Here is a 12274-nt window from a genome sequence, read left to right on the forward strand (position 1 = left end):
TACATACTACCTTGATATAATATATATCTCTATAGAATCAACCATTAACTTAGGGGTTATTCAAGCTTAACTTTGAGGTATGTATTCATCTGGAAGCTGATACCAGAAATAAATTTCCATCAGCACAAAACTGTACCCTTTGAACTTTATAAGTAGTAATCGTATTTAAATCGAGTAATTGCATCTTATGGCATTATTAAATATTTATGTTGCCACATCCTCCGTGTCTCGTTAAGTATTTTAACTCGTTGGACCTGTTTATCGTCGTTGTCTGATGGAAATCTTCAACACCTATAGTGTTAAGTGGTTAATTGGCCGAGACACCAATAAAAATAACGTATGATCCACTATTTTCGATAAGTAAAAACTTGCTTTTTGTTCATATATACTCGTTTATAAAAACGATAAATGTCATTTCTTTAGCAACATATCATTTATATAACGAAAAACGATGCTAGATCTTGCGTTTCTTAAAATATTACATCCACTGTTAAATGGATATGTTATATAACTACATCTACAGAATTAGTTAAGGCATTGCAAGTCATAACAACGCATTTAATAAAAATTATCTGCAAAAGACATGATCACTTTTATATACTCGTAATAGATAAGCTTCGCAATGATTTCATTTGCAAGCTACGGTTTATCTCATGTTTGTTATATATTTGCCAAGAGTTTTAAACAGGAAACGACTAGAAATTTTAAATCCCACATATGTAATATATATGCAAAACATTAATTTCAATATGATGCGTATCTTCGAAATATTTGTTTGGATAAGTATTGCAGTACTTAAATTTATTTTTTATTAGTTTCTCGAATTTTCTTTTTAATGGAAATTTATTTTATATTTTATTTAATTTGCAAAATATATTTATCTCACTAAATTTTGAATGCCTTTAATGTAAACACTTAAGCATAATTTATACAAGTTATGACTAAGTAAATTTTAGTAAATTAATAAACTTTGAGGAGAAGGTTTGGAGCTTATTCCACCACGCTGCTCCAATGTGGGTTGGTGGAATACACATGTGGCAGAATTTCAGTGAAATTAGACACATGCAGGTTTCCTCAAGATGTTTTCCTTCACCGTCAATTACGAAATGAATTATAAATACAAATTAAGCACATGAAAATTCAGTGGTGGTGGAAGATTCACGAGTTCTAACCACTGGGCCATCTCGGCTCAACTTCTCTTTAAAAAAGAGAGGTCTTTAAAAAAGAAGGTCTTAGCCCAGCAGTGGGACATTCACAGGCTGTTACTGTACTGTCATAAATTTTAGAATTTCATTGCTCAATCCATAATTTCTCGTACTTAGAATCTTATGAAGAACCTTATTTTATCATCCGAATATAATTCATAATTATTTCATTCTTAGGTCATTATATTAAATTTATTGTTCTCAAATCAAATTCTCAGCTGCGAAGGTTTACGAAGTCGAGACGCTGAAGATCAAAGAAGCCGCGGAGCTTTGCCACAAAGACAACATAACTTTAATTATTTGAAATACAAAAATTATAGAGGTTATGTCATAGACATTTTATTTAAAACAACCATCATTTTAATAATACATTGGTAAGATAAATAATTGTGATATACTTTATGTTTTTGTTATGGTCCACTACCTGCCTCTAATTGTTATGCAAAAGACTGCGTGGAATGATAGCGAGAAGTAATTCCAGTCCTCTAAGCGAAAAATTAAATAACCCTCCTGTCACGAGTAAGGGTAATAAGAGAGAAATGTTATACATTTAATAACATTCATCGACCTATTACTCCAAAAAAAGTACAATTGTTTCATCTGTTCATTTTTAAAATAATTAGTTTTGGACTATGTTTTTAATCATTTAGTCACTTTTTTTTTAGTTTTTTTATAAAACATAAATTATTTATAATATTACTTGTCGTATGAGCCCCGTTTATGTTATTTGTACTTTTGCGGGACTCATGATACTCGGGACGAGTATGAGTAAGGAGGTAATTTTACGATTGTATTCGCTAAATACAGCTTTCAATAGGTAATTTGTAACAACGGATAAATAGTTTTAATGTGTTCGATAGATTGATCAATAAATATATAAGAATATGAATATTTGTCAACATGTTTTAGAGAACACATTTTTAATACAAATAGATTCTCTTATTATTTACTAATATTTTAACTGAACGCATTAGTAAATAATTTTCTCTATCGCCTCAAATTTGGTTTTGCATATCTGATAATTCGTTATCTGACAATTTTACTTAAGTACACATACATTACCTAGAAAATACATTTAGCATAATTATACAACTTGCATGTAAGCCGATCTCTTCCCTATAATCATTTTTAACACAAATAAAACGATCATCGTTTCGATCAAGTTAGCACGTTGATGATAAAATTATAATTTTATGTTCTTAACTTAGCTATACGACTTACTCTTAGTACTTACTCTTAGTACTTTACTTGTCTCACAAAATATTAACTTAAACGCGTGCAACAATCTTTGCATGGAACTGGTTAACATTGAGTAACTCGTAAATATCCGATGGGCCCAGTCTAAATTGGTACAACTTACAAAATTGCATTTTATTATCTAATAGTCATTTATTGTAAGATAATGATGGCTTGTTCGACAGCAAATTAGCAATATGCAACTTACTAGTTTTCACCTGCGACTTCGCCTGCAGATTGGGGGTATTTATTATCAGGCTTAGGTAAAAATAAAACATAGCCTTCCTAGGGATTGAAGCTTGCTTTTTATCAAATTTCATTATCAAATAAAAGGTTTAGCCATAAAAGCGTAACAGACAGAAATACAGTTAGTACTTTAGTATTTATAATATTAGTATAGATAATTCACATATTTTTTCACTATGCCTGCTTACTATCATGTAAGTTATCGTATTGTAAGAAAAATAAAAATATCCGATACTGTGAACGAAACAATTTGGTGCGGATTTCAAGATCCCTAGCGACAATCATCCGGATTAGACAACCTATAAAAGAAGAAGTACCGAACTATAAGACAGCCACTGGGTCATTGAGAATGGTCTCAAGGTTCATGGGAACCAAACCAAAAATAAAATGACACGGCCAGTAAGACTTGCCGGTGAGGAATAGCCCGGATAAAGGGGGCAACCTCGAGGCCCGTACCCAGACTGGCTTTTTGGGCCAGTCAGGAAGAACCCTCTCTCTTAAGATCCCTAGTCAGTGTTTTTTTGTTTTACAATGTACGACCATAACAAATCACATGTTTACTAAGTATACTAGGACATTACTAGTTATTTGTAGCATGTCTAACATAAGGAGACTATTTCATATTAATAAAAACTTAATCCCTAGGGATACGCTTTCATTGTGGGAGTCTAGTCTGTATGCGAGTTGTGCAGTTGTTTGGAGCGTTATGCCGATCTAATAAGGCTTAATTTTGAATGTTTAGCAATAATATGTACTATTGATGTTTATGATGAGGTCGTTGACACGTGATTGGTAGACAGGATATATATATTTTAACACTGATGAATTTTATCTACCCATATATAAAATTTGGACAAGGGCTGTATCTGTCTATACATACGAATTTCGATGTACGAATATCTTGTTGTTCTAGTGGTTACCATAGAAGTTAGCATGTCAGGTCGTTGGTTCAAATTCTACGTCTTTCCAATAAAAAACATAATACGTTTTCCTGTGCATAAATTCTCAGTAGCATTTCGGAGCTTAAAAGTTGCTAGTGTTTATATTTCTCAGAAGCATATAAAGCCGTGGTTCATATGCCTTAACTCTCTTAGCATGAAGGATAGAGAGACCACCTTTGTTGCACACACAATCTTATATAGGATTATAATCCTGGCCAGTGAACAAAAGTCCGTTGAGAATAACCGAAATCAGTTATATTTATGTTGTACTGTTTAAAGGCAATTATTATATTATGCTCATGTATTTTCAAATGTTAAAGTATCGTATCCCATAAGTTCGATTTTTATTAAAATATTTTATTCGATGAAAAATAAAGCTTAGGTGGTATTTTTTGGAAATGTATGTGTGTTTTACCAACCCGCATTAGAGCAGCGTGGTGGAATAAGCTCCAAAATCTTCTCAAAAAAGGAGAGAAGGTCTTAGCCCAGCAATGGGACATTCACAGGCTGTTAGTTAGAACTAAATATGCCATTTAATACATTAACAATGATTATAAAACCGTATCAAAATATAGGAGTGTTTAATGTAGCCGCAGAAGTTAACAAATTGTTTCTTGACTTATGAACACTAAGGTAGAAATATTTCACTTCTGCCGCCCAAACCCTGTTTGTATCAACTACTTTATTATTAGTGTACATTATTTTCTAGTCTTATTTAGGTGCTATCGCAGATATAAATTATACAGCATTATAGACCTAATTTACTATTTCATTAAAACCCAAATTCGCGTGTAGGTTTATCTCCTATTGCAATGATCGACAAACATTATGTTTATGTTAACTATGGCTCTTATGTAAATAGCACTAAGGTTTATAATTATAACTGTACCTAAATGTATATCTAATTGCATTGGACAATTAATTGATGTGTGCACGACATTCATTGCCACTGTCGACTGTCAGATTTCTACCAATTTTACTTAATCTGAGATCAAATTTATTGCTCAGGAACTGAGCGTAAATGAGTTTAACTAAACTTAGATACAATCTTGGTACTTACAATTTAAATAGATAGTATTGTCATACAATTCGAAATGAGAAGCGAATTTTTCGGCTTCAAATCGAAAACGATAAATATTTTTTTAATATAATATAACACCAAGTAATTAAATATTTTTGTATATAAATCATTATCTGCGTTTTCACCCGCGTATGATGGAAGGATGAGAGCAGGTGTTAAGGTGTTGAGTGTCCTTTATCCTTTTCTGTAAACCACAACTTTATACAATTTGTTAGATAGTTGATACTAATTTAGTACCATAACTACTATTCTTGTAATGTGTTGCTTAAATCGTTAAATACATATAAATGTTGTTGAGGGTAGTGATTAGTTAAACAATGCGGTGTCTTCTTCTTCCTAAAGTCAAATCAATGAGGACAGAAAGAGAGAAGAAAAACAACGTTTATAAGTAAGGTCAAATAAATATATGAGTTTTTAAATAAAATAAAGTGTCGTTACCTAATATTTAAAAAAAAAAGTTGATGAATTATATACAATTAACCATTTTTGATTGCAAGTTCAGTGGCATCTATCAGTCTCATACAAGATACCAGATGACTAAGTGTAAACTTTTCTTCTTCCCAATCTGACGAAGTTTGGTGTAAACAATGTACAGTTATGACGAACATACTTAGAAGTAAATAATAACAAAACATTTTTTTTATATTGCAGGATGAGAGAAACATTAATAATAAATAAGTATTAATTTATCATTGATGCTAATTCTATATCAATTATTTATCTTGGAATTATATCATAACTAGTTTACCGCGGCTTCGCCTAGTTCGCCTACAGTACTATCAGTTGTTAGATACCCTATATCATTTTTTGTACACCTGAAAACATGTATGCAAAATTCCCTGATGATCGGGTTAAGACGTGACAGCGTAACAAACAATAAAAATAAAAAGACTCATTTTCTCATTTTTTATTATTATTATATATACACAAGGAAATGTTAATAAGTACTCAAAGGGAACACACAATGTTGTAGTGCTCAATTTATAGCTACAGAAAACGAATTAACTATATTTTGTTTAAATTCTAATTCATACTACTATAATAATTACATAATTATATACATTAAAGCTTTAAATATATACAAATAAAAATTAAAAATAGTTACGTGGAATGGTGGCTAGAATGCTAGCAGCATTTCTCCTTTAAATCGCAATACATATTCTCTAGGCGAAAAATGAACCAATCGTCCAGTCACCAATAGAGGCAATAAGATGGAGATTATAAATAAACTCATTATATTAATTAATTAAAAGATATTCTAATTAATTCAATAACCCTGTGTGGTCCCTGCAAAGTAAAAAGGATTATCCCGAGTGTTTTTTGTGTAAGCCAGTAATACAGCATCCATTTTATATCACCTATACTATAAGGCATATCATTTTTTTAATTTGCACTGTCTCCATAAATAGTATAAGAACAAGCCATTTAATTAATTATTAAATTTTAATAGGGTATTCATTCCACATTACAAGTAATGCATAAAATCAAAAAATGCAAATACAATAATATCCTAAAGATTTATCTGAATCCATCCATTTAATAACTTTCAGTACGTACATTCTCTCATTTACTAGTAGTTATATGAAATACTTTTGTAAGGAGTGCACGCTTATCTGGGTACCACCCACGTAGTTATTCTACGATCAAAGAACAGTATATACATTGCGCTTTTCCGGTTTGAAGAATAAATAATAACGAACACATTTTTTTTATTAAGTCAGATACCTAAGTTAGGTATCGTAAAAAGTTTATTTACTTGCTAGTAAAGTTTTCAAATTCCTCTTTCCTGTCTTTAGTAACTGTTGTTTTCCGGTTTCAAGCGTGAAAGAGCCAATGCAACTACAGGAACGAAACACATAACATCTTATTTGCCAAGATTGGTGGCGCAATTGTAATGTAAAGGATGGTTACAATATCACTTTTACAATGCCAATATCTACGGTCAATGCAGACCACTTACCATCGAGTAAAAGTATCTCTTCAAGTTCATTAAAGTTTTTCACTCGTCCGTACCTTCAAGAAAGTTTCGAAGCTTATTTACATGGTAAATACTGTTAATGATTGTACACGGTAGCCTCGCATTGTTTACGCTTATTAAGTGGGGTTATTTTGACACGGACATTTAATATTCAACAACACTTGCCTACTTCCAAATGAAGGTATGTACTTTGATTAACATAACTGGACGTTACAACGAATAAAAATATTATAATTTGCATACTTAATTAATAACGTTATCAACATTAACCTTTATTTTTTCTTTTTGAAATTAGTATCGTAATTCATTCTTTCTTTTAAACGTTAATTGAAATCTCATGGCTTGTAGATTATAGTACCAGATATTACAATATTTGAAATATACAATTTTTTGTACCTACTTGCTTATTAAAACAAACCATAGAGTCGTTTCAAATTGTAAGATTATTTCACTACAACAGATTTTAAATCAATAACAGTTATAAACGACTAAAATATATATTATAAAGAGATTATATAGACCTAGACTATGGACTTCAGCAATTAAGAAGTCAACATCAATCGGAAATAACACGATCTACCAGGTCAAAACACACGGGCGCAGACGACAACTTACTTTGAAAATCGAATACAAAAAGGCGTACAACGGTCTAGGGAAGCCGAATAAACATTCTAGTTGTACTTCTAGTGCATACGCACGTGACGCTACTAATTTTGTACGCATTCAACTATCCTAAGCATTTAGAACATTTCGTTCGTGATTGTTCGACCGTATTCGGAAGAGCCGAAGTCGATAGAAAATTATGAACTAAAATTGACCTCTGTTTTTTTCAAGTTGTTCATTATTTATTAAACCTAAATATCTTAATGTAAATCATTTAATTATATTCAAGAACCATGATACTATATTAAACTTATCATTTTATTCAATGCCCGTTATAACTTACTAGTTTTGCAGAGTTCAGGTTTGAATATTTACATTTTAATGTATAAAAATCACTGGTTTTTTAATATTTAATTGTTATTTTTTATATAAAGATGAAAATAGCTATAGATCGATGCCAAATTTTATCATTAGGTATGTCGCACAAAATCAGATTCTACGAAAATAATTCAGATATATTGTCGTTTATACGCTAGTATAGATATAGGATTTGGGCATAATCAATTAAATTTCCCTTGACTGTAACTGTCTGTCACTTAGTCGATCTTATGAAAATAAAACTAATTAAAATATAGCTTGAACTTACCCTTCCAGTGCAAGTGGTAAGTGGTTCAAACCGGGACTTACCATCTGCTAGTGTTCCTTTTTTTGTTGAATACATTATTCACACGAACAAAATTAATCAAAATTAAATGTAATAATCATAAATCTATACGTAATTTAATGCAGTATATGTTAATAAGCTTCATCGATTGTCAAAATATATACTCAAGCAGCCAATTAGCTGTATTTCTCATTTATTTTGTCATACTCGGACGTTTTTTGATTTTACATAATTAATGCTGGTGTGAAAATCTATGTTCGAGACGAAATTTATTATAAAAGCTCGTGCGTTGTATAAATCCTAAATTGATAAAAGAAAATTATGTAAATTAAACAAATCTCCACAAAAGTATTGTCCGCGCCTTTGGTATATCTTTCTACTATTTTAATTGATTTTATTAATTTGATGTGTCTTCATGTTTTTATTTCCAGGAATCAGAAACTTCAGGATTACAATTTTGATTGCCTTCAGCGTTTTTTTTATTGTTATCGACTTCTACATAGTTGTGTGCCAGTTGTCTTTACAGCAGAATACATATATTAAAAACCTGGCACATTATTTGTTATTTTTGCCAGAAATAATAGATTAAATAAATTATATATAAAACTACTTTCCAAATATTTCCGAAGACGTCAAAAATCAATACCCCCTTTGATTGCTTTTTTTACTTTGGTCTCATTTATAAAAGTCAAAGAAATTCTAGAATATAGAATTTTTATTAATAAAATTAAATCAATAAATTTAATTATATTAAAATTTATTTATTTCCTCATGACATCAATTTGAAATGACTGGTATTAATATTTGTTATATTTGCGTAGAAAGTTAGATATTTACATAGTAAGATAAATCCTTTTAATCTATGGAAACAATTATATATAAGCGCGGTACTGTTGAGAAAACAAGAGATAATACTGTTACTATTTATCTTTAGATAACCCGTTTAATTTATTTTCCTCGTTTGAATGTTAAGTTTAAGTATTTTTAACTTAAAATTACTTACCATAATGTTACTTACTTACTTAAAGTAATTTCAAGACAATGTTTTTTAAACGTTTTTATCATGTTTTAACTTTTCTTCGCGAAAGAAAAATTCAATATCTTATATAATTGTTTTAATATAACTTTTATTTAATTTAAATATAATGAGTTATTAGCTTCCTGAACATAAGACATTTTTGTTTTCGATTAAATTTTCTATATTAAAATATCACTAACAGATCAAGTAAAAGAAATTGACAAATAAAATAAATAAATATATTTTATCTTCACTTACCCAATATAAAAGAAGTTTCGCAGCTTTAATTTTCATATTTCTAAAGACGCACATAAAATATCTATAGAAACGGAATAGTCACACAATCACACACACCACTTTAAAGAGTTGATCACAAGCACAATACACTAAAAATTTAAAATAAAAACAATTAAAAAAAATAATTTCGAATTACGTTTCTAGGCGGGAAATGTCATTATAAGAACGCGCGCGCGCGCTGCGTTCGAACCTCGAACTGAGCTACCGATGCGAGACAGCAATAAACTGAATACTTTTTTCATTTATTTTGAAACTAACTAAAAATCGGCGAAGTGAGATTGACGCCTCGCCCGGTTCCCTTTGAAGCTCACCCGACCACCGTGCTCTTAATTTGCGCGCGTCAAATTTGACAGGATAATCCTTAGTTCGGAAATTTGGCGCGGCGAATTTTTCATCCGATTTTGACCGCGGGCGCATGCTCACTTTTGACACGAATGCGCCTCTCTATTTATGATCGGCTTGTGCTTTGTAGGAATTCCATAAATGTTTAATTTTTGTTTTAAATTCGTCATTTTAGACCAAACATTATTTATCCACATAAGAAACAAGTTCACCTTTCTATCGCCATCCTGAATGAACAAGCAGTTTAAATAGTAAAACATCGTAAAACTTGATACTTTATAATCTTTTATTGTTATAAATATTAGAATGGAATTATTTGGTTAATTATTTAAAAATTTACAAAAAAACCTTTTAACGTTGTACCTTCGATCGCAATGATTATTTTATACTTTAAAGTTATATTTAATTATTTTTAATTTATTTATTTTTTTTGTTAGAAACATAGTTTTCTAATACGGAAGAGCACATTTTTTTCATCAAATCAAACATTTTGACATTTCAGTTTGACATTTCAATACAATACGTATTTGACTTCGATTAACAGTGAACCAACTATTTCAAAAAATAACCACACAATATTATAAAAACATATATATATTAATATTTTCCTTTAAAAAACCGTTTAACAAAATGGACAAGTAAACAAAACAGCAACACAGTTTTTTTTTCACAATTATCTTCTACCCTACCCTCAATATCAATATAATCTACAAACAATAATAACATTTATTGTGTTCTCAGAAGGTTTAATATATCATGAACATTATTTTCCTTGAACAGTATTTTTGCGATTCAATGTATAGTCAGTTATCACCCTGGGGGGAAAAATTAATGTACTTGAAATTACTCTTCAAATAAAACATTGAATAATAAACACTATTCCCAATACATAAGGTATATGATGTATGGATTTAGTATATATGGTATTCGATATTATGAATAATATGCAAAAATTGTTTGCGTTGTGGATTTTTTATTCAACTTTGATCTACTTTAAGTTGTAATCGGATTGTCAACTTGAGAAATTATTGAGAAAATCTGGTTGAACCAACTACGTTTCTTTATCATCTTGGTGGTAGGACTTTGTGCATGGCCGTCTCGATACCGAACCGCCAATCAGGGTGAGTGAGACAGTTCCACAGGCTCTGGGGACATAAGATCTTAGCTCCCAAGGATGGTGGTGCTTTGATGGTTTAAGTTAATATTAACCAAGGTATAATCGATATTTCTTTCAGTGCCAATGTCTAAAGTGGGTGTTGACTACTTACCACCAGGTGGTCCAATGCCTAAAACATTATTCTTATTCGGTCGCCCTCGAAACAGATTTCATTTGAAAGCAACTTTATTTAATATAGAAACTGCAATACTTATTTTATGATGAAGAAAGTGTCAATTACTTTATTTTCATTTTTTAATGTGCTTGCATATTTTTGAAACCAAACAACAATAAATCTGTTGTTGTATAAAGTGTTGATTGATTATGTTTATTTTCTTTTTGTTTCGTTAAAAAAATGCATAGGTAATTTAAACTGTATGAAATACTTCAATAACAGCCTGTTAATGTCCCACTGCTGGGCTAAGGCCTCCTCGCCCTTTTGAGGAGGTTTGAAGCTTATTCCACCACGCTGATCCATTGCGGGTTGGTAGAATACACATGTGGCATAATTTCAATTAAATTAGACACATGCAGGTTTCCTCGCGATGTTATCCTTCACCGTCAAGCACGAGATGAATTATAACCACAAATTAAGCACATGACGATTCAGTGGTGCTTGCCCGGTTTGAACCTACCATCATCGGTTAAGATTATAAGATTCACGCGTTCTAACCACTAGGCCATCTCGGCTCAAATACTTCAGCGTCGCTTATATATATACTTAACTAACTGATTAAAGTAATATAAAGCTATAAAACTATTTATAAAAAAGATTGTACTCAATAATTATGCTTCGAACAGAAAATATCAATCATTGTGTTTATCATTCATTTCAAGCTCAGTTGTGAAGCCAAATGTGACAAAAACTGACATGTGGTATAAACCAGCCCAAAGTAGAGAAGCGAGGTGGAATTAACTCCAACACTTCTCCTTAACGGATGAACCATTTGCCCACAAGCGGTACATTTACGAAATGTTTCTCTAAGTTCTGCTACTGATAAAGCTTTACCATTTACACTTCGTACTCATACGTATTTTTGTGTTGTGTAAAATAAATATTCCGAAATGATGTAGCTTTACCTGTAATATAATTTTTAAAATGAAAATGTGCTTGTTAACAATCTACTTGAAAAAAAAAACAAATATTTCATCGTATTATCATTTCAAAACGTACTTAATAGATAACTAACAATGTTTCAATATTAATATATTATCTGGGACGTTTTCAACGAAATTATGCTCTGGCAATAGTTGTTCCTTATAAAAATCCCTATACAAGAATCACTATGAACTTATTTTCATCCATCTGGCTATATAATAACGATTAATGAGGAAGTATAATTTAAAGTATAAACGAAGTATATTTAGGATAATGAATAAGTTAACCGATAATCCGTCCGACTACAACCTATTTAAATTTTATATCCTTGAATTATATTACAAGCAACAGTCAAGTGCTTTGGATACTCTGATTAGGCTGCATATACAAATAAGACGGGACAAAATT

At 30.7% G+C, this 12274-nt stretch overlaps 1 protein-coding gene across 2 annotated transcripts in view; it reads right to left on the reverse strand.

The window, feature by feature from the left end:
* LOC126773426 (uncharacterized) overlaps nucleotides 1-9450 on the reverse strand; it is a 214030-nt gene extending 204580 nt beyond the window's left edge. For both annotated transcript variants that reach the window (XM_050494380.1, XM_050494378.1), the window contains exon 1: nucleotides 9231-9450. The gene's annotated coding sequence lies outside the window, so the exon portion shown is untranslated. The remainder of the gene's footprint in view (nucleotides 1-9230) is intronic.
* Between the last annotated feature and the right edge of the window lie 2824 nt (nucleotides 9451-12274).

Source organism: Nymphalis io, chromosome 14 (assembly GCF_905147045.1).
Source record: "Nymphalis io chromosome 14, ilAglIoxx1.1, whole genome shotgun sequence".
NCBI lineage: Eukaryota > Metazoa > Arthropoda > Insecta > Lepidoptera > Nymphalidae > Nymphalis > Nymphalis io.